A 22,692-nucleotide genomic window follows, 5' to 3' on the forward strand; every position below is an offset into this window, starting at 1 on the left:
TGGGCACACACACTTCAACACACACACAATCTCACACTCGGTGGTTTGTGGCTTTAAAAATTTCAGCATGTCAGCTAAACAGTTTCATGGGTGGGATGATAAACGATGCACTACTTTTCCAAAGCACGTTAAAACCTTTGTTTTATACTCATGGAAGTATAACTCTGTTCAGTCTCTCTCTCTCTCTCTCTGTGTGTCTCTCTGTGTGTGTCTGTGTGAGCACATTGCACTCTAAGTGAGTCACCTCATGCAACACCTCTTTTTCATTCTGAGTGCGCACACACACACACACACAAATAAAACACCCTCACATTTTTCAGCCCAGGAATGACTTCTGTATAGTCTCATCTAGACTCCATGGCATCTTTCTGCTTATCCTACAACACACACAGCCTATAAACTGTCTTCTGGCCTCACCTAACAAGCACCTACAGGGAATATAAAAAAGAAACTAAAAAGTTAGTAAGACCAACTTCCAACCTGACAATCATTAGCTCAGCCCAATTAGTGTTCTTCAGACCCTGAGCTTTCAGGTGGAGAAATCATCTCATAAAGAAAACTCAAGAAAACTCCTACTTGTGCTGCACACGGACACTTTCAAACAAAACAACCATAATTGCAAAGTCAGGCTTCCTCAGATTGTCCTTACTGCTGAGATAAGCTTGATCTAATTCTTTGGAGGGGAATTCTGAATGAGGAAAACAAACAGAACATAAAAAAGAGCTGATAAGTATGTTGGATGGAAAACAAAATAAGGCTGCATTCACATGTATGTCATCATAGTGAAGATCAGAGACAGAGTAGCTCTGTATGTTGCTCTGTATGGCAGGTGTCAAGTTGCAGTGAAGTTCAAAGAGTTTAACACATGAATGTCTTCCAACTATTTCTATCTAATAATTTTATGCTATAGGCACAGCTTAATGCAAACAATCTTAACAATCAGACAGTTTAAGAATGAAAACCTTCAGCCGAGTTTTATCGGCCTTAACCATCCACTGCTGGAATATGAGTAAATCTGTCATTGTGCCCTACTGATCCGTTTCCTGTATTGTTCCTGTTTTTCATGCCTGCTCAGCTGATTTTCTTTATGGGTGGTTGTTCTTTTGGTAAATGTGTGTTTTACTGGACAGGCCTGAGAGGGTGAAATTGCATCCAGGCTGTCAAGAGTCCAGAAACACTTCACAGGTCATTTCTCAGCTGCATGTTTTCATTAATTCTTCCATCATTGTAACTCACCACACGAATGCATTTATTTGATTACTTTACTGAGTTGTGTAGGGAAAAAAATCCCTATGTAACCATTCAGCCAAAAAGAAGCTTTCACTGTGCACTGTTGCTAATGGTTTAGACCGTAAGCCTGACTGCAGGACTGTCAAAACATATGGTTAATTGTTCTATTTCTTAGACTATCAAAGCAAATTGAGTTTATTTTTATCAACAATAAGTGGAGTGGTAGCTTGGTGGTTACAGAGGTGGGGCTTGGGTCTGGAGAACCTGGGTTCAAGTCCCCGTCCTGGCAACTAAGGTAAAAACCACTGTGAGCAAGGCCCTTAGCCCCCGATTGCTCTCCGGGCGCTGAATCTGGCAGCCCACTGCTTCTAGTGGAACTAGTGATGGGTAAAAGCAGTGGACGAATTTCAGTGTGTTTCACAAGATATGTACTGATAAATAAAGTTAACCTTAACAAACCTTCCAATTATAAAAAAAACAATAGCTTAATAGCTTTAAAAAAATTAATGATATATATAAAATACATACATAAGAATGAAGGAAAGCAAATAAATAAATAAAACAGTATAACTAAATATAAAGAAATAAAATAAATAATGGTCAGAAGTGGTTTGACGCAGGCGTTAGGGGTTAAGGACTGTTTGCAGTATACAATGCTGACAGTTTCTAAGTTTCTGTCATTCGCTACTTTTAGTGCCAGTAATCCCAGACCATTGTGAGTGTCTTTCTGAATCCCTCTGACAGACTGCCACTCAACTAGTGGCTTATGGGTCATGTTCTCTATATACTATCCATTCAAATTGTGATAAGCGGTTTTTGAATGTATGCAATTACATAACCTTTTGTTGTTGTGCCTTTAACTCAACTGGGGGCATCCCAAGAACTGAAGATTGAACTCTGGCCAACCCATCTGCCCAAGGCTTTTCAGATCTTCTTTTGAGGCTGATTTGCTGGATAAAAAGGGAAATTTGTCATATCTGTTTCCAATTTAATTTTCAATGTGACTGGCTCCCAGTGTCGTATTTAGGACACAAAATGAGGCCCAAATATAAGAGATTATTTGTGGCAGTGACTTTGGGCATTCTGTCACCTTTTTCTATCGACTCTCTTCTCAAAAGACCAGCTTTTCCACTTCCAGTACGTTTTGCAGCTGAATCAGTGAATTAAATTCTTTTTCTGAGCTTAAGGTTCATTGGTTTGCTGAATCAGGTGTCAGGAGAAAGCCAAAATGCTAAGTTAATTTCAGTAATATAGGCAGAGTAAGGAGTCTTAGTGTGTTGCATGTGTAAAACCAAGTGTATGTTTTTACCATGTGAAATAGGGTTTATGTGAATTTTGGGAAGGGATGGCTGCAGCTGTAGCGTGAATGTTTGCAGCCACTAGAAGACTTTGCTGCATGATGCGGAATATTGCTTTGGCTTAGTTTGCATGAATATCTATGTGTAGGTGTGTGTGTGTGTGTGTGTGTGTGTGTGTGTGTGTGTGCGCACACATGTGAGAAAGTGCATGAACTGAGGTGAGAGGGCTGGAAAAGCCAGGGTAGTGCCTCTATTCCTCTGAACTCATCTATAATTCAACAGTGTGGCAGTCCATGAGGTTTTCTGTCATTCGCCCTCCCCCCCCTATGTTTTGGAGGCGGAGAAGCGTTCCATGGTTCATCTCACTGTCTCTACCTATCTATCCATCCCTATGAACTACTACCTCTCTGGAGGCTAGGTAAAGATGAGAGGCAGCTCAGTAAATATTTTAAAAGTGTTACATATTATAAGAAGCACTCTAAACTGTGATGTAAAATGTTGATGTAAAAACAAACATTTGAGTTTACCCAAGATTTACAGATTCTTCTGAGATTTGAAAGAGTTGACAAATAATATGTTAAGTATTAGAAACAGCGTACCCAATTAAAATGTGGAAAATTTCCTCCAAAGATGTCCACATCTTTAACTAGAGGGTTTTCTAATAGAAGTACAAATAATTTGTTCTTTTTGTGCTAATTTAAATTTAAAGCACTTCTCCCTGAATCACAATCAGAAATTTAAATTAAGTATACAAACTCTCTCTTATGTGCAATAACCCATATGATGCATTTCAGGGTTAATTCAACAAAATAACAGACCTAATGCAGTCTAATATCTTATATGTCGAACTCCCTAAAACAGTAGTTCCACTTTTCCAAAAAGTCAGTTCAGCAGCATTGTTCATTGAGAAGTACACCATGCTGCAACCACATCTTTCACTTAAAGATCTTTAAACTCTGAGCCACTAGGTGAATGTGAAATGATTCACTTTAGAATACTACCTGAGTAAATTATCTCAGGCTTATAAGTTCCTCAAAATGGCAAAAGACACGATCATTTTCACCAATTGAGCCGCAGCAGTTCTGATGACGGATGACTAGCAGATTTAGAAACTAGCTAAGTGCACATCATTTCAAGAGAATTAATTAGACTGTATATTATTTTTAAAGTGTATACATTACATCAGTGTGTGTACCTATGAGACAGTACAGCCCCCCACCCTTCTTTCCATTTTAGCTTCTTCTCGTCGATTCTCAGCTGAAACCTGACACCATAAATTCACAGAGGCCGCCAAGAAATTCCGATTCCTCATCTTTCTGTCAGCTGCACTAAATATATATTTTTTCTTTTATCAATTTCTTCTGCTCTGCCTCTGCAGCGCCTGTAGAGAAGGTGACTTTCACTGTGAAGCACACTGTCCTCCTCCTCCATCCTCCCAGTTTCCATTCAATGAAGATCAATGCAGAGATTTTAATGCTAACTGATACTGTTGAAAAATCTAACAAGCTCTGGATATATTTAGTAACAGATGCCATGGTTGTAGAGTTAAAGAGGTTGATTTTAGCATGAGTTCATCTGAGGTAAATTAGACTCTGATCTGTGAAGTCATTCATATGAATGGCTAAATGTTCCCCAACGTTTGTATATATAATGTGCATCTATTTAACCTCTATATTTTCTTCGTGGATCTAATAAATGTAAAATTTTAAACACAGCTATTTTCAGAACCAAACAGCCGGGAACTTGCATTCTAAATACCAGCTGATAAAGACCATAAGTTGCAGTTGAAACCAGTGGATTTTGAGCTTTGTTTATAACAATTCCAAGCAAAATGTGTTATTGTTTAAAGCATTTAATTTCCAGCTGAACTTTGGCAGATTTTCTTACTGAGGTACCCCCTAATCTGAGTGCTGACTCTTGTCTTATTTCTTGCTCTGTTCCTTTCTTCCTTTACTTTCCTCACTTCCTCCGATAATGTTCTGTTGTGTGAAAACATGACTAAGTAACTAAAACTAAAATTAGATTTCATTCTCATGTCGTCAATTGAAACTAAACAAAACTTCCAATAACTCATAAGCAGCCTTGTTGAATGGAGGCAGCAGTCTTGTACAAGAAATCTTGTTTCTTGGGTTAGTCATTATTAAAAATTAAATGGATATTTTCTATTTCAGGGACATAGCATTAGCTTAACACTTTATGATGAAACAACTGAAATGAGGCTAGTCTTGAACTCTCAAGCAGCTTTGCATCATAAACTAAATAGGTTGCTTCATGCAATGAAATTTCTCTTTTGTTGTATTTTTCCCCGTATTCTAATGTGAATCTAGCTTCCCTTAAAATATTCACTGTCCTGATTAGTTATTAAGACTCCCTGCAGTGAACTGATCTCTGTTCAGAGATTTATTTTAATGCAGCTCTCTTGATGGAACAACTTTTAAAGAGGTAAACTAATCACATATTTGAGGTCAACAAGTAAATGTTCTCCCACAAAGACATCAACGTCGAGCCCCTTGATATCCTCCTACAGTCTACTGAATTGGAGAACATCATTATGTAGCTCCACTTACTAACGCTGCACTGATTCACTCATCCAGTCGTTTCCAGTATCCATCCTTATTTTTATTTTTGCCACACCCACTCACTTCCCTATTAGAAACAAAAAGGCAAACGACTACAATTAGTGAACTTCAGGCTTGTTACTGCTGTGCTTTGTGATCGTACAGTGGACTGACTCATGCTAATGTTTTTGTAGAAAATCTGTGGTAATGACAGAGCTCAGCAGATTATGTTGACAGCTAACAAAAGATGCTTACCTTGTAGAAGTCTTTTCCCCAAGTATGTCATTATTTACAATAAAAATAAAAAACGGCAATTCTCTGTATGTTTGTACCCCCACTTTTCCTCCGCCCACTCTCTTTTCCTTTCAAAAGGCTGCTGAACCGAGAACTGTTTACTGCAAAGACTACCTTTTCTATTTGTGCCTGAAATATTCAAGTCATTACTGTTGTTTGTGGGTATGTGTATGTGCATGTGTGTGTGTATGAGCTCTTCTGAAATATGTACAAGCTTTATTATATCTGTGTGGGAGACAGTGAAATAGCAGCTGACACAAGGGGATTTTTTCCCCCTGATTCTGATTCTCATCTTCCCATGTGAATCAACACTCTACTATAATGCCAGATAGCCTTTGTGAAATGTACACCTGCTCACACTTTGCTTTAATTATTCCATCACATCCACTCAAGTTGAAAAGCAGCTGGTGATATTTTTTTTTTTTTACAAAATCAGACATCTGGCTAAAGAACCAGTCAATCTGTAAGGTCAAGATGTGTTCCCTTCCACATGAGACGCACTCGTCAAAAAGTGCTTACTTGTAAAATCAACCACACATCACAGGCCCACACACAGGCCAGGGATTAACTAAAGTAGGTCAACACCAAAATAAATAAACAAATAACACTGCAGGAGGATGCACTAATACACTCATATTGTCTGTCTTGCTATCATTGTTATTACAGAAACGGGAAGATTGAAGCCCTTAGAAAGGCTCCATTTTGGCTCTTGTTAAGCCTTGTGGTTTTCGCATTAGTCTAAAGTTCAGGAGGTAATTGCTGAACGCACAGGATCAGACCTGACGGATCCAAAGAATGGCGCCATTGTGTCCAGTATAGTGCTGTTTTATGCATAACGGGAAGCTTGATGCTGAAAAGTGGACACAGATTTAAAAAGCAGCAATCCATGATCATGAATTGATCACCATGCATTCAAATTTCACTCCAACCACTCCTTCCTTTTGTCGTGCAGCAAAGCAGAAAATTATTGTGGTGCTGATAACGTGTTATGCAGCAGTGGCTGCAAGCAGCAAGTAAGCTTTGCACTGAAAAGCAACTGGCATCAGGCGTTGCACCTGAATGCAGCATGCACAGACAGGACAAACCTTCTAATTAAAGGTCGATAGAGGCACTGAGGGAGAAAACATGAGGAGACACAAAGGAAAAAGGAGAGGGAGAGATTAGAAATATAGAGAGCAAAGCAATGATATATATATATATATATATATATATATATATACACACATACAGACTAAAGAAAAAAGAGTGGCTAATCAAGTGAAAGCATAATTATAATAAAAACGTTTAGCACAAATGAAGGTGCAACAGGAAGTACAGATTTCAGAGAGAAAGAGTGGAAATAAGACAGAAATAGAGAGAGATGTAGGTGAAGGAATCAATGGTAGAGCTAAATAACGAAGAGCCAGGGGCTGTATGTGATCAAGATCATAAGGAGAAGAGTGATAAACAAAAGCAAATTAAACAGAAAGCTTAAACATTCCAGGATATCTGCCAGTAAACTGTAAGCACTACACCCTGCTGGGCCAAACACCAGGGAGTTTGTGTATTTATTTTATCAGACTAGTGCAGTTTTTCATTCAGGGGTGGTAGCATCTTTGTGCAGGCTAACATACCCTCCTCTTATTAGTTGAGAAGAGGTTGCTGGGTGGTGATTCAGTCAATATGCAAAGTTGTTTTTTTTTTTTTCTAATAATGCATAGTCTTACTTTTTATTCCCTTTTCTGTTTTAAACCAACATTTTTAGCAGAACTGGGTTAATCATAGTGAGGCAAACTAACCACACCACAGAAAGGGGTATGTCTGGGATTTACAGAAAAAACAAAACAGCATTACCATGAAACAGACTGCAGCACAATAACTGCTCAAGATTCAAGTTTTGTTTTATTATGTACTAATGTACATAAAAAACAAAAAAAAAACAAAAAAACAAAAAAAAAAAAAAAAACCTAAATAGCTACACCTTTATTAGCTTGTTCTCTTGTTTGGTTGAAGGCAGAGGTATAAAATCCAGACTGCGTAGTAAGAATGCGCTGAGTATTCATAACTTCTTTTTCCTAGTACTCAGAATCAATCACTGTTTTGTGTAGAGAGATCTACCCAGAAAAAATTGAAGTACTCAAAAGGTCAAAAAATGTCAAGAGATTAAGACTTGTCTTGTTACATCACATAAAACATCATTTTTAAAAATACAGAAGAGACTTTTTGAGCCCTTTTCAGCAGTTAATGAACATTCATCTACAATATATAAACTTTCCACGTCACTCCGCCTATATAACTGTGGCTTAAAGTGCAGTACTTTTAAGTTTCTAAGATGTCGCTTCATGCATGATCCAAAACAAAAATATTGGGTGAAGGTGAGGTGAACTGTTTGCTTCAATTCAATTCACTGTACAGCCTGCAGTTTTTCTGCTAACCACACAATCCATTTGTTGACACGTACCACAGCCATGTATTTCACCTCACACAACCCTGAAAAACACATTTGCACTACTGGCTCACACTGACACATGCACACACATCTTTACAAAAACTTCCTCTGTTTTCTGCCCCTCGTGTTGCTCACCGCTCTATTGCCTGTCTGAGGGGGAGTTCTCATGCAGTGTGACAGATTGCTCTGCAGTTGCTGCTTAACGTGTGAGAGCAGCAGCGACCAATCAAGTCTTGCCGTTTTCTTGCGACCGTGGAGTTGTAAACACTCATAACAAGTGGGGTGCCAACTGTGATCACAAGGTCTGTCTCTGTGCTCCATGGCTCATTTATCTGTGACAGGCAGAGTTCAGGAAGTTTTGCTTACTGGGAATTCAGATCTGATGATTCTGATTGCACATTTGGGTGGGGAAGGAAAAATCTTACAGGTGTGTTTTTTTGCTGCACAAGTGAATACATGTCTCTTAACAGAGACTGGGACTTTTTATATGTTGTCACACAACAACACTAAGCTTTCTTGCCACACCCTAGCAAGTACAGACTTGAAAAACTGAAGCAAAGTAAATGGAACGTTCAGCAGCCCCAATGACATTTAATAGAAATGTATAACTTCTGAACTGAGTTTCACTCTATTTTTAATGATCCACGATGGTTCTGTGGTTAAAAGTATATTTTCACCTCTCTGTGACCTATGTGAAAAGAGAGGAAGGGATCGTTTAAAAAGGCATCTGCCTGGGAACTCACTCCAGGCGATGTGAAGAATACCATGATCCTTCTGTTGTGTTCCTAATTTTACACAATCAACTGTGGCTCTAAAACGGTTTGGAAGATTTGGTAGGTTTCTAGAAATGCTCCAATCAGGCCTTGTTCTGTGCAGACTTAACTACAGGAGGCGGGGAAGTAACATTAACTACTCACTAATGCCACAGCTACATATTGGTGGAAATAAATAATCTCTGATTTAATTAGAAAACAGCTTTTGACAGAGCAGCAGCTAAAAAAAATCAGATGCATCAATATGGGAAGGAGAAGAAAATATAAGAAATTAAAAATCGAAGGTAATACAGATATTGTTTGAAAGTGGAACACAGGAGCAACAAAAGAGGAAGAAAAGAAGTTGTGACACTGCATGGGTAGCTTTACATTGCATCAGACACCCATGAAAACTGCACAGACACACAGCACTGCAATCAAAGGGAAGTTGGGGAAACTGCAACAGCTTTGTTCACGAGTGTAAACACAAAGGGAGGATTACATACAACCACAGTAAGAGTGAGAGATTGCACTGATCTCCAGGGGTAAAGAAAACATGTTTAACTGCATCAGTTTGAAATCTACATTGTTTTCTAAAAAGCAAGCACTCCAGTAAGTAAATGCATTTATCTGCACCCGCACGCACCTAAGGTGTGTGCAAGGTATGCACACCCCCATACATTTCAAACCAACCATGCTGCTTCCTTCTGCAATTTTTAAGCACCGTGTCTGTGGTGACAGGGCTACATTACTTTTATTCCTCAGCTTTTTTAGAGCACACAATTAAATGAAAGACCATTTTTAGTTGAGTTTGGCTCACTTATGCCTTGCACAAAGCAAAAATTCTTTAAAAGGGCAGAGCTTAATATCTCATAGCCACTCTGTTCCGTATATTCTCTGTGACAGATTTTAGTGGTGACTGGATCTTATAGTGCAGGGGTAAAGTCAGCTGTGAGCTGTGTTTAGAAAAGTTTCATATGCCAGTCCCACCGAAAATTCCATAACTTTATTCATTCCTATTACTGTCATCACTACCTCATAAAGATGAACGAAAACTAGGAAAGTTCCGATGCCATTTTTTTCTGTCAGATACGGATTCCGATGCCTGGGATTGAGGAATCTGCCAATAATGAGTACAGATCCAATACCAGTGTTACTTTATTAAGAGGTCTATATAAATTCTATTTCATCCTTCACCTTTGTGTGACAGTGACATGGATCTGATTGACATGAGACTGATTAATTTTTGCTATTGCTAGTGTGTCCAATAACAATACTTTGAGTTAAATATAAGATGAACCACAAAGCGCTAGTTTCTTCCTTCTCAGATGAATAATAAACAAGAAAGACAGCGCTAGCACCAGAGAAGCTGATCAGCTGATCACCAACAACCGGTCATGGAACAACTGGAGAGGGAGGAGGAGTAGAAGCGGAGGAGGATATGGCATGTTAGTACAGAACTGCAGGAAACATTTTTCTTTTAGAGTTGAACAAAATGTTGAGCCCTCTCACTGGGAAAAATGTGGGGGATGAGAGAGCGTTAATTCCAGTTAAAATATTTACGCAATTACATAAATTAGTTACTGCTGTTAACACGTTATTTTTGACAGCCTTAGTATTTATTTATATCATTAATGTTTTATTAACACGTGAAATCCATGATGGTCACAGAACTGTTTTAGTTAAATAAACTTGGATCAAAGAATTTCTATTAAAAACTATCTCGAAACTGGACGTAAAGTGAACGTTTTCCCAAAAAAAAAACAGGGGCTGTTAATCCAGGACAATAAATTCTAAGACGTTTATCTGTTATTGCTATGTTATGGCTTTCTGACTTTCTTCTGCAAATTCCTCATGTTTTTTAAAAGCATTTGCCAACATTTGTTATTGCTGTGGTTCCTTTAAGGCAACAAATTCGTGCTCTTTCACATGATTTCAACCAAAATGCTTTATAAAGTCGCTGGTGGTAAATGTGGCAGCATTCATGTCGCCTCTAGAATCTTCAGCTCTGCATATTAGGCATGTCGCTGTTTTGCTAGCGGGATTTTCTAATGAGTAATGACGCCAAATTACTACCATACCATTAATGCTAATGTCAGCAAAACAGTGACTCACGTGCAGCTGCTTTTCCGCCTACTAACTCAAAACAGCGGTCACACAAGACTGTAACTTCCTGTGTGTGTGTGGTCGTGTTGAGCAGGAAACAAAGAATTATGATTCTGTTTCCATGGTATCGGATGGTGTTTAGGCAGAAATACTCACCGATACCGATCCCCCTACTTTTAGTAGGATCAACGAGTATTTCCGATGCTAGTATTGGTATCGGCTCATCGCCTAACAATTTTTTTTTTCCCTTTCACACGAGTCACAGAGAACAGAAAGAACCTGTTAATATAAACACAAAAAGGACTGAGAAAGTCAAAAAGATCAAGCAGTGTATCACGGTCAGCCCAGACTTCACACATTCAGACTAGAGAAAATATTATTCTCTAGACTGACAGAAGTCGCCATCAGTTGTGTCTACTCTGCTGAAGTCCAGCCTGAGAGGATGGCATTACAACTCTGAGGGAGAGCAGGGACACATACTGAGTAATATGGTTCTTGAAGTTTTCAACTGCCTGCTCTGAGACTGCAGTCTGCAAAGTGCCTCAGTCAAAGAGGCTTTCTCTATTACTGACTCTGGTGTTTTCCATGCTAAAAGTTTTTTTTTTTTTTTTACATTAAACAAAAGTGTGTTCTCTCTTGTTTGAGTTTTAAGGCATTTGTCAGAGGTTTCTCTGTACCATACTCTAGCTGCCTACTAGCTGCAGAATGATCAGATAACTATGTGCATCTTGTGCCTGGTAGGTAGTTTGCAATGGCAGCTGGTGCTGATTTAAACTGTGTTTATGACAGCCCTGAGGTGAATCACAGTAGTGAAGTTGTGGGTCATAAACCAAACTAATGGCTTGGAAAATGCTACAATGCTCTAAAGAGTTAAACACACTGGCAAAGTTTGCTTAAAATGTTGTAAAAGTTAAAATGACAAGCGACCTTTTCATCTTAAACATGAGCCACTCTTAATGTAAAAATATTTCACACATAGACACCTGAGTCTGAACTTAAATATTTGTTTAACACTAAGTCTACAAAGTCTGTTTGTCTATCGCCCTGTTGAGCACCACTCTGTACTGCTGACATTACTAGCCAATGCCTGATTATGTCATGACATGGTTATAAATAACTAGAGAAGACATATTTTCTAAGGACCTTTTAATAGCAAGAGCATACAAAGTGATGTTCAGATTCTTCAGAGGCCAAACAAGTACAACAACAAACACTCCATTGCTGAATCTCTACATTCGGCTCATGCCTCCCCATCAGTGGTGTCCACCTCAACTGTTTGGAAAGCCCAGCTGACCTACTGGCATCTCAAATGCTCTTATCACAGCCAACCCTTCTTCCCTTTCTCCACTGAAAGCCTCACCAACATTTGCAGCACAAACTGGAAAGGTCAGGAATGGGGGGTAAGAGAAATCCAGAAGGGAAAAAAAAAAAAAAAAAAAGGAAAATGTCAAGCACCCTCAGTGACTTGTCTGGAGGACATGTGTTAGAGAGAGGAGGTGGCATGCCAGCGTGTCCAATCCCCCTGAGAGCTTGGTAAATAACCCCAGGCTGTTCACTATGCTCCTTCCTCTGCTAGCATTAATGCTAATCTTCACAGAGCCTGCGCACACATACACACACACACACACACACACACACACCTGTTATCAACACTTTTAAATCTTCCCCTAACTGACTACTTCTTGTCATTCTCGTTCTCTCCTCCCATTCCTGCCACTAAAACCACATAAAAGACAGTTAACTGTTTTTAACCTATATTTGGTCCCACTGAGAAGTAAAAGTGGGTAGTTTTTAGATATTTTAAAGCTCCCACTGCTGCACTGTTTCAGTTTCAGTCAATGTTTCTGCATACAACATAACCCTTCTAAAAAAACAAGCATCTCTCTTATAAACCTGCCATCTCCTTAGTGATTGGTTGGATTATCTTGTGATACATTTTCATAGATTAAAAAAATTATGATCTATTGAAACAAGAAAATCAACTCTACCTTTTAGTAATGACACTAAATACCAGGCCCTGTTGCTTTGTCACATTTGTGTGCAGCCATTCTAAGTTTCATTCTATTCATCAGGGACAAACAAACTTTGGTCGAGCTGCAATATGAAAAACTGCAAATCATTGTCACAGGTTTGTATCATAATATAATAAAATGTGTTAATCTGTTGTGTTCAACACACACAGCCAGCCATCTAGCCTCAGGATTCCTGGTAAGAGTTTGCACTCTTTTGCTTTAAAATAAACATCAACCATTAAAATAACTTTGCTGTATCATTCATTAGCCGAATCTTAGAGAATCATTGGTGTGCACACGGGGTAGAATGAATTTAGAAACACTGCACCTGAGCCCAAATGAAAGCATTACCCAAAAAACGAAAAGTTAATAAATTTAAAAAAGAAAAATATAAAACTGGTTTTGATTTGTCATTGCACAGAGTTGTGTTTAGAAAACAATAATAAAATAATTATATGAACTTGAAACCTAAAAATGTAAAAAAAAGTGAATAAATCCGACTCCTGGAGCTAACTTTAATCTAGTGATGTGTACAATGGGTATACCGAAGTTTTCCAACTGTACAGATTAGCTGAACCCGCTGAGGATAATCTCACTCAGAGATAAAATAAGCTTATGAAACCTGATACTTGGATCACCTCGTGGTTGACTAAATGATGAAATATAACTTTGCCACTGGCAAGTGGCACCAACACGGCTGTTGCAGCACTGTGAGAAGTTGCTCCACTGGTTGTTAGTCTTTCATTCGCTTAAAATACACAAGGACTTAACCCATGCTAAAACTAAATGTGACTAATTTTAAAGTTTTTAATTAAGGGTACTGCTATTTCTAATTGTCACTACTACCTACATTTAAGGTTTGAGGTGGTTTTGATGTGGAAAAATTAGCTCATCTGTGGCTCTCTTCTAAGTAGCTAAAGGATGTTTTTCTGACGGCTTATGAGTTTATGAGTCACAAAACCACACGACAAAAAAATGTCTTGTGTCACTTGTGTGAATTTTGAGCATGTGTGATAAACAGCTGAAACAGAACATATTAACACCACCCTGATGCAGCTGCAACACTGTTACAAAAACAAATAAAAAAAAAAAGACTTGCAGTAAATATATGCACCTTTTTTCTTCATATTAAAAGTCAGGAGCTTTTATACAGCCCTCAGGTCACTAAACTAGAATAAATGTCTGCTACTTTTCTTTTGTTTCGCTGAAATAAATATAGAACCTTGTCGATACCCACAAACTTGTCTGAAAATGTGCGGGGAATATTTCTTGACCAAAACTGAAAAATTTGCAAATGAGCACCTGCGCCATCAGGCCACGCAGGCCGCCACTGGAGAAATATGAAATGAAATGACAGGTCTCTGACGGCTCATTATACCTTAAAAAAGACTGTTAATGACTTTGGTTGTGTCCCAGTGTGAGTCTGTTGGCACCTTACCCCAGCTGCTGGGTGACTGTGAAGTCAGGCACAGAAGTCATGTTTTGATACACGTGAAAGTAAATTCATGAATATTTTAAAATGACCAAATAATTCCCATAGGACTTAACCCGTTAACAATTAATTCACGAAAAAATGAATATGTTAAAAATGAACGCAATCACACTTTGAATTCCAAATAACACAGAAGATTTGTCAGTGCATAAGTTCCTGGTACACCGAATACACTGCTGCACACATCAGAGCTCGGCTAACAACTTAGCGACTTTGCTGCTATATTTTCTTTGTTTTCAGATCCTTCTAGTGACTGATTTCAAATGTGACGAGCGACAAATCTAACTAGATTTTCTTGTGCTACTTGAGACTTTCGGAGACTGATGTGAAAGCACATATAGTTTACTCTTCTCAATGAGCAGGCCCCTCTCCATCCAAAAGAACACACAAGAGGCTGGAGCACTCCCTGCAGATGTTCACCTCTGCTCCATGACCAGACTGAAAGTGAAACATGCAAAGTTGCCACTAGCTGATCCTGCCATGGCTTACTGTCAATTATTAATTCCGATTAATGAAGAGCGTGGACGAAAGTACAGTAACATGTTATATACTTAATTAGATAACAGCCGGAGCTGTTAAAGTACTTTATTATATATATATATATATACACACACATTCAGAGCTATTGTGATTACTCTCCACACATTGTCCCTATTATAATAAAAAAAAATGCTATAATAGTGCTAATTTAACTTTGGCTCTATCAAAGGGTAGGACTCAGCTAGAATCCATTATTTATGGTGAGAATCTGACTTTTGAAAGCATAACACAGGTATGGTTTCAGCACGAGGTAGGAAAGGGCGTCCATGGCTTTTTGGTATTTGCATGAAGGGAGTCCTTAAGTCAAACAGGTTGGGAACCACAAGTACCGCTGAGGGGATCCACCAAAAAAAGGCTATGAGCCACAGCTTTGAACACCCTGATAACAGACCTACTGCAAGCTCCGGCAGTACTGAGCTTCACTGTTCATTTAATTTCCTGCTCTCTCTTGCTTACATTTTTTGGGATCAGCAGGAGAATGAGCTCTATTTCCTGGATCACTTCAGTTCCAATTACCTAACTTTATAAAAAAACAGTATGAATAGCTCTGGCCCATGTTAGAAAAATAAAGCAAAACATCTAACTTTAAAACAGATCTAGGTAGGAAGGACCAAGACATGGAGAGCGAAGGAAAAAGGAAGACTGTAGACTTACATAATTACAGTAATTAATGTGAACAGAGGACGATTGTCAGCAGACAAAAGGGTCTTCATTAGAGTAATGATGCAATATTTATCTGCCCACAGGGACTCGTGGTTTGTCAAAGCTGAGACAGTCATTTCACTGCCATAGTTCATTTCAGTATTTCCCATTCATATATATGTTGAGTCTGTGCTGCATTCCGTGATTTGATGCAAATTAAGTTTTCCATTAACGAGACAAAGAAAGTCTTGACCTGAAACACCACAACAAATTCCAGAATTAGGCAAACAATGGTGAAGCAGTTTGTCTGGTTTAAATGATGGTACAATTTGAACACAAACAGGCAGCTGTGTGCTAAAACAGATAAATACGATCATTTAAATGCACAGACAGCCTCTCTCTTCTCTGATAAAATGCTGCATTATGCTCCCGAAACAGTGAAGGGAACAGAACAGTCGGGAGTCTTTTCTCCAACTTCAAGCCTCGTCACAGAGTCTTAAAGAGTGAATTATGGACATTCAAATGTGCGCACACGAGCAGGCAAACACACAGTTTCTATTTCACACTATCTTGCTTCTTCAAAACGAATAAAAAATTTATAACAACTTTCCCAACATGCTTTCTAATAAAAAAAGACCTTGAGACCAGAACCACTGAATACCAACCCATGATTATTGAAAATGTTCCAAGATTAAAATGTGACTATATAAAAGAAATATTCGATACTTAAAATGTAATTAATTTCTTTATAAGCTACTGGTGAATCATCATGCCTTCTATTCTGTTAGCACAGTACACTTGTCCATATATTGTTTTCTTCCCAACAAGGATGCTCCTTCCAAATGAAGGGATTGCATCCTTATTCCTTTTTAATTTTATTCACAGGCAGGGTGGAGCATCTCTTGACTTCAAATCCTGTATATACACTGGGGTTAGAATCGAATCAAAGTTGTTCAAAGGCAGCATAAGAAACTAAGAAAGAAGAAATCCTACATTAGATAAAAAAGAAAAGCATTTAAATAGTCTGACCCAACATCTGCTGCAACATTGCTGAATCCAAAAGGGAAAATGCCAGTTAGTTAAGTGTTTAATCACACTTTACGATGTGCTATTTAGTACCTTCAATAGCCCAAGGTATTCATTTAAGGGTTAATAAAACTTCCATTCAGTAGCCTTTCTATCAAGATCCAACAATGGCGAAAAACACTAATTGTAGGTTCATAGTAACTGCAGGAGACCTGCTGAGAGACAGCGTGACAATTAAAAGGGGTCAGACAAAAATAGAAAAAGTGAAAAGGAAATGATGCGACTGTGTAAGCGAGGACACAACCCCGACAGGTATGTGGACGACTCTTTAGACACATTACCTTGTGATGACAATGTACCCTGACAACTTGGTGAATAATGGTTTAACATTTATTTGAGCTGAAGTACAAAGTGGAGCAACAAGGAAAATAAATACAAATTCCCCCAACTGAACTTCCCTGTCAGGTGATGCAGTGTGAAATCTTCTCACGTAAACAGAGAACCATATATTTTTAGACTAAGCAACAACCTTTGGAACCTCAGTCTGATAAAAGCCTGGCTGCACTTGGGCAAGCATGTAAGGATGTATTCATATCAGGATAATCGGGGGAGACTTGGTTCGATTGGGTGGGGAATTTTGGTTTGGTTGGTTCTGGACACTGCACTTTACTCAAGCGGATCAAACCGCCTCAACCGTGTCACACAGTTACAACAGCTGCTCGTCAGCAGGGCATAACTTGTGTCTGTGTAGCAAGAGCAAAAAAAAAAAAAAAAAAAACAAGTGTGCACTGACGTGTCACTGAGTAGATGTACACCAGCCCTGTGTGCTTCTTCACCACCATTTATCTTCCAGTTCTGTTCAAACAGCTCAAATAAACTTTGTGCTTCTATTTTGTCCAGCATATAAATAAACATTGAAAAAGGAAAATAAACTAATACTGTCAGCAGGTCATGTTTAAAAGAGATCCTGGTCTGGTCTACTAAACATCTGGTAAACATGCAAACTGGTTAAAGAAAAAAAAAAAGAGAAACCTTTTTTTCTAGACTATAAAAAGGACGTGGCATCGGCAGTCTGATGTTGTTTAAAGAGGCCTTTATTAGTTTAAACAGGCTTCAATAATGTAAAAAAAAAAAACAGTTGTTTTTATTGTATTTCCATTCTTTCATTTGCTAATTGGTATTTAAAATAAACAGCCAAGACTTGGAGAACAGGAATCTGGTTCAATTTGCAGGTGGTCAAACAATACAAAGACAACACATCCATACATCCATTGTCTTTGCCCACTTACTCCAATGCAGGGTCACGAGAAAGCTGGAGCCTGTCCCAGTGGCCACCAGGCAAGGAGCAAGATTCACCCTGGACAACCCGCCAGTCCATCACAGGGTCAATATAGAGAGACAAACAACCACTCACACACACCCCAAGGGAGAATCTAGAAACACCAATTAACATAGCAAACTTTTTTTTGAACTGTAGAAGGATGTTTCTAGAGAGAACCCACACTTGAATGGGCAGAACATGTAAACTTCACACTGAAAGGTCACAGCTAAGGTTTGAACCAGAAACATTTTTGCTGTGAGGCAACGGCCCTAATCACCAAAAAATGACTGATGGAAAATAACTTGCTTTCAATCCATACATTCCCTCAAAATTTTTCCTAAAACCGTTAACACTGGCAAAGAAAGCTGCTTTCTTATTACATCACTGGACTAATCATCTGCCTATGTTAGTAAAAGATCACCATTTATTGCTTGTTTACTCAGGAAAACTGTGGCGCATAAAAATTAATGAGCTATCACCACTAAAATTGCTATGTGATTGCTCTTGTCACCACTCTAGTGAACCACATCTAAATACAGCACTAATTTCAGAGTGTTGAACCAAAACAGCAGTTCTGGAAAATCTTTTGTCTGTTCTTCAATTATGAACTGGAACCAAGTCTCTTAACGCATATTATTATAGGAATGAGCTGCAAAGCAGGCTAAAATAAGAAACATCCATTCCTTTAACCCATAAACACCTGACCCAAGTAATAAATAATTAAATAAATAAATAATGTCTCCCTTTTTAAATCTGAAGTCTTTATTTGGCCCTTTAACATTAAAAAAATTATTTTTTTCATTTATTACTGTGTGATATGTCAAAATTATTTTAGTGCATTAATGTATTATTAGTGTATTCACCGGGGGCAGAAGTATCACATTGTGTACAACAGGGTTTTGAGTATTTATCATAAAGTGATGCAAAAGGTCTCAGAAACTGTATAAAATGATACATACAGCATTACAGGCTTAAGAGAGTGACAAGCTTTACTAACTTACACTGGTGCTTTTTACTTTAATAAATGTTATGAGTAGTTCTGTCAAGTGATTAAAATTTTTAATCAGATTAATCACAGCTTACAAATTAATCATGATTAATCACCATTTGCGACTGTGCCTGAAATATGTCCGTTTTTACGGTACTGTATCAACAGAAAGAGCCAATGCTTACTTGGTTTTCTTTGTTTTTTTTTTGTTTTTTTTTATTATACGATCACTTTAGTTGTAATAATCAGTTCAATATTACATAAAATCAAGATCTTAAAAATATATATATATCCACTTTGTGCCACCCAGTGCCCCTGGCTGACCTGACATCAATACTTTTCTAGACCAGCCCCTGCATAGCCAAAGCATAAATCCTTTCTACCACCTGTCAGCTACTTGGTTAAAAGAGGAAAGCTCCTCTGATTGTATCCCAGAACCTGTTAATAATTTATCTCACAACATTCATGGCCCCTAATCAGACCTGTGTCTCCAACATCTGCACAGCAACAATGATTTAGAGAAGACGCTTCCTTGCCTTGCTTCCTTTTGATGTTTAACATTCACTAGATATCTGAACCTGATCTTTGTAGATGTGTTCATGGCTGCCTGATGACTAGTAGATCTTACAGCTGTGTCACTTGCAAACCTCATTAATACTGACAAGTTATATGAAATAAAAGCAAACAATATCTAACTAAAATAGGGTGCTGTTATCAACATTTGTCATTCTTCAGGTTCACAAAATAGCAGCATGGGTCTGATTGACATGAGAAGGATAAACTTAGCTTGCTATTGCTAGCGCGTCCAAAACAATACTTTTGTGGTAAATATGTGCCAGTGTGAACCACAAACCACTAGCTTCCTCCTCCTTAGCTGAAAGAGACAAACGAGACGACAAAAGTGACAGAAAAGCCAATCAGCGCATCACTTACAGCCATCAGTAGAGGGAGGGGAAGAGGAAGAGGCTGCTGCAGTTTGCTGCAACAGACAGAAACGTCGAGAACAGTGTCATTTGTGCAACACTATGTGGAAAGCTTTTTCGTTTGTTTGTTTTTGTTTTTTTTATGAGGGAAAAGTGCGGGGGATGAACCCTCTCACCAGGAAAAGTCTGGATATTAAAGCATCCTCATCCCCCATTGCATTTAAATGCAATTATTTATATAAATTAGTTACCGCCCTAGTTATGAGCATTTGTGATTGTTGTTTTTTTATCATCATTGTAAATTTTTGTGCATAAAAAAAGAAAACATTTACCTCACTGAGATTTTCACAGGTAATAAAGCTTAAAAAGTAAATAAATATTACATCCATCTCCTTTTACTAGAAGCACTGACACAAAATGTAACTCCGGTCCTCGTGAGCTACTGTCCTGCAGGTTTTAGATGTCTCCTACTACAACACACCTCTGCACAAGTCTCTTAACGACCCAGTGATTTGAATCAGGTGTGTTGCATCAGGGTAGAATCCAAAACCTGAAGGACAGTAGCTCATGAGGACCGGAGTTGGAGACCCCTGTACTACACTATTTGATCTCCATGCTGAGGTACCAAAGTTAAGGCACCCGGATTTCCAACATGACAAAAACTATGCATATTAATGTGAAAACTGTATTAATATCACTTATTGGAAAAACAAGACAGCTGTTAATTCCAGTACAGCGACTCTCATTATGCATTTTTCTGTGAGTCTGTGTGTGTCTGTCGGTCTGCAGGCTTGTCTCCAAGCCAGTGCCACTGGAAAACAATGAAGCCCATTCAACTCAGTGCCCACCTCCTGTCTCTAAAATAGTGCTGTATCACAGCTTCCGATGATATAGAAAGCACACACTAATGGTGTGTTCTAGTAGTCTTGGAATTTCGATCAGTCGAGTGTATGTGATGTCATTACCAGGTGGTTGCTATTCCACTTCAACCAATTTGGAAAAAATGAACGCCTCCAAGGCAGCCAATTTGTGAGCCTCTACAAATGCCATATAAAAACTAGAAAATTACAAACCCATCGTAAGAATGTGCACCATGACAACACAAGCCAATTTTGGTGATAATGATTAATAAACACACACACAGATGCGATTTTTTACGAACAAGCCCACCGTAAAAACATAGTTATTAATAACAACTCACTGCTGTTTGCACTAATAACTTTATGGACATAAAATATATTCTAAAGAATTTTAATAAAGACAACAATGGACTACCAGAGGTACTTGGCGCAGCCATCTTTAAACCAGGAATTTCAGGGTCCTCTGAAACTTGAGTTCCCCGTTTGGAAATAAGCCTTTAAGAGTCCTCTCTGAGACTGCTGTCAGCTAGATTCGTCTTAAGTGAACTTAATTTGTAAACCATCTAGCTCCTGACAGGTGTGCTTCATGTTTAATGCTAAATAGAATATTCCTGTATAACTGTAAACATAGCAGCATAATGTCCACAAACACACTAGTAGAAATGTTTAACCATAATATCTGAGCACCTCTTGACCTACGCCTACCAAACAAGCAACAAACCTGCCAAGAAAAACTTTATCATTAAAGAAGTTAATTTCAATGTTAAAGTATTTTTAATATATAAAACAGAATAATTCAAGTCAAAATTACAATTCTCAAAGGAAAATTACATTGTGGAGGTATAAACTAATTATACTGAAGTAATAAATGAGCTTATAAACTGTTGGAAATTGTTGGTGTAGCAGAAAAACAGCTTTAAATCTACTGAGATCACCATGACTGCATTCAGGTATTGTATGTCCAGCTCAGCAACAACTAAACTGACATATGTATCACATTTCACGTCTATCTCATTCACACAATATGACAAGCAGTTCACGTCACCAATATGTCACTATTTAGACATTTTAAACCTTTTCATGCATAGTGGTCACTACAGTGGACACCTATTTAAAAGCCATTTTCTAGTGTATGCATGGTGAGGATAATTGCAAATTAGCCACTTCGGTAGACATTAGTGATTCATCTAATACACTGCCACTCACTGAAGAATAAATGAATATATTATACAAGTTAACATACATACATTGCAATGACTAAGCCTTAGCAATAAATAAGAAAATAATAAAGTTATGCTTTTATAGAACTGACATATGTGATAATTTATTGATGTTCCATTGAATAGATAAAAATAGAAAGTAAAAGATTAGTAAATAAAAATGCATCACTCTACATGTGTGTAGAAGTAAAAAATTGTAAGAGTAGAAAAATGTGGCACTGTTTATAACGGTTAGTGGAAAATCTTAAAAAAAATAGAAAGATGACTCATCCAGCTGTCCCAGACATATGTTACATCTATTGTCCATAAAATTCTCTCATACTTGAATTTCACAAGAACTGATGCAAAAAAACAGATTTGGCACTGTTGTGGTGCTACTAGCGATCATTTCTACCCATTTAGATTCTGCCTAAATGTTAAGACAAAGGGAATTATGAAACTGCATGTGGTTATATTAGTACAATACTGTATTGCTCATAATAGCCAGTACCCCCTTTCACTGTCTGGCAGAAATTTGTAATAAAATGTCATTTTACAGCTTCCTGCAGAACAGGAATAATAGTTGAATCTATGTAGAAGCACATATACAGATATAACATGATTTATTCTGTTATGAACCCTCATCTTAAAGGACAAATAAAAATTACATTTAAGATTAATTATTTAAACATTACAATTACTTGTCTTTGAGGATAAATTATTTTAATCCTCAAAAACAAGGCAATACCTCTATACAGCATCTAATGACCTAAACACTGAAATCAAATAAAATGTTGGTGCTTTATAAACTACACCCTGTAAAAAAGATAAATGAAAAAAAAATACTTGTCCACTGCAATCTCTTACTTTTGAACATGCAGTATGTTTAAGAGGATACTGGTCTATTACGGGTTACTGACATTGTCTCTTTTAGCTGTTAAATGTGAGCTGCCTCCTGTTGTCAGTGTGTGACCTCATCGCTGCAGGGGCACACCAAGTCCCAAACAGACCTGATCTCTTATA

At 37.9% G+C, this 22,692-nt stretch overlaps 1 protein-coding gene across 5 annotated transcripts in view; it reads right to left on the minus strand.

Moving 5' to 3' along the window:
- The window catches only part of mgat3b (beta-1,4-mannosyl-glycoprotein 4-beta-N-acetylglucosaminyltransferase b), a 65,156-nt gene that overhangs the window by 25,362 nt on the left and 17,102 nt on the right, over nucleotides 1-22,692 (minus strand). The gene's annotated exons all lie outside the window — the stretch shown is intronic.

The sequence above is a fragment of the Melanotaenia boesemani genome, chromosome 4, assembly GCF_017639745.1.
Source record: "Melanotaenia boesemani isolate fMelBoe1 chromosome 4, fMelBoe1.pri, whole genome shotgun sequence".
Lineage (NCBI taxonomy): Eukaryota > Metazoa > Chordata > Actinopteri > Atheriniformes > Melanotaeniidae > Melanotaenia > Melanotaenia boesemani.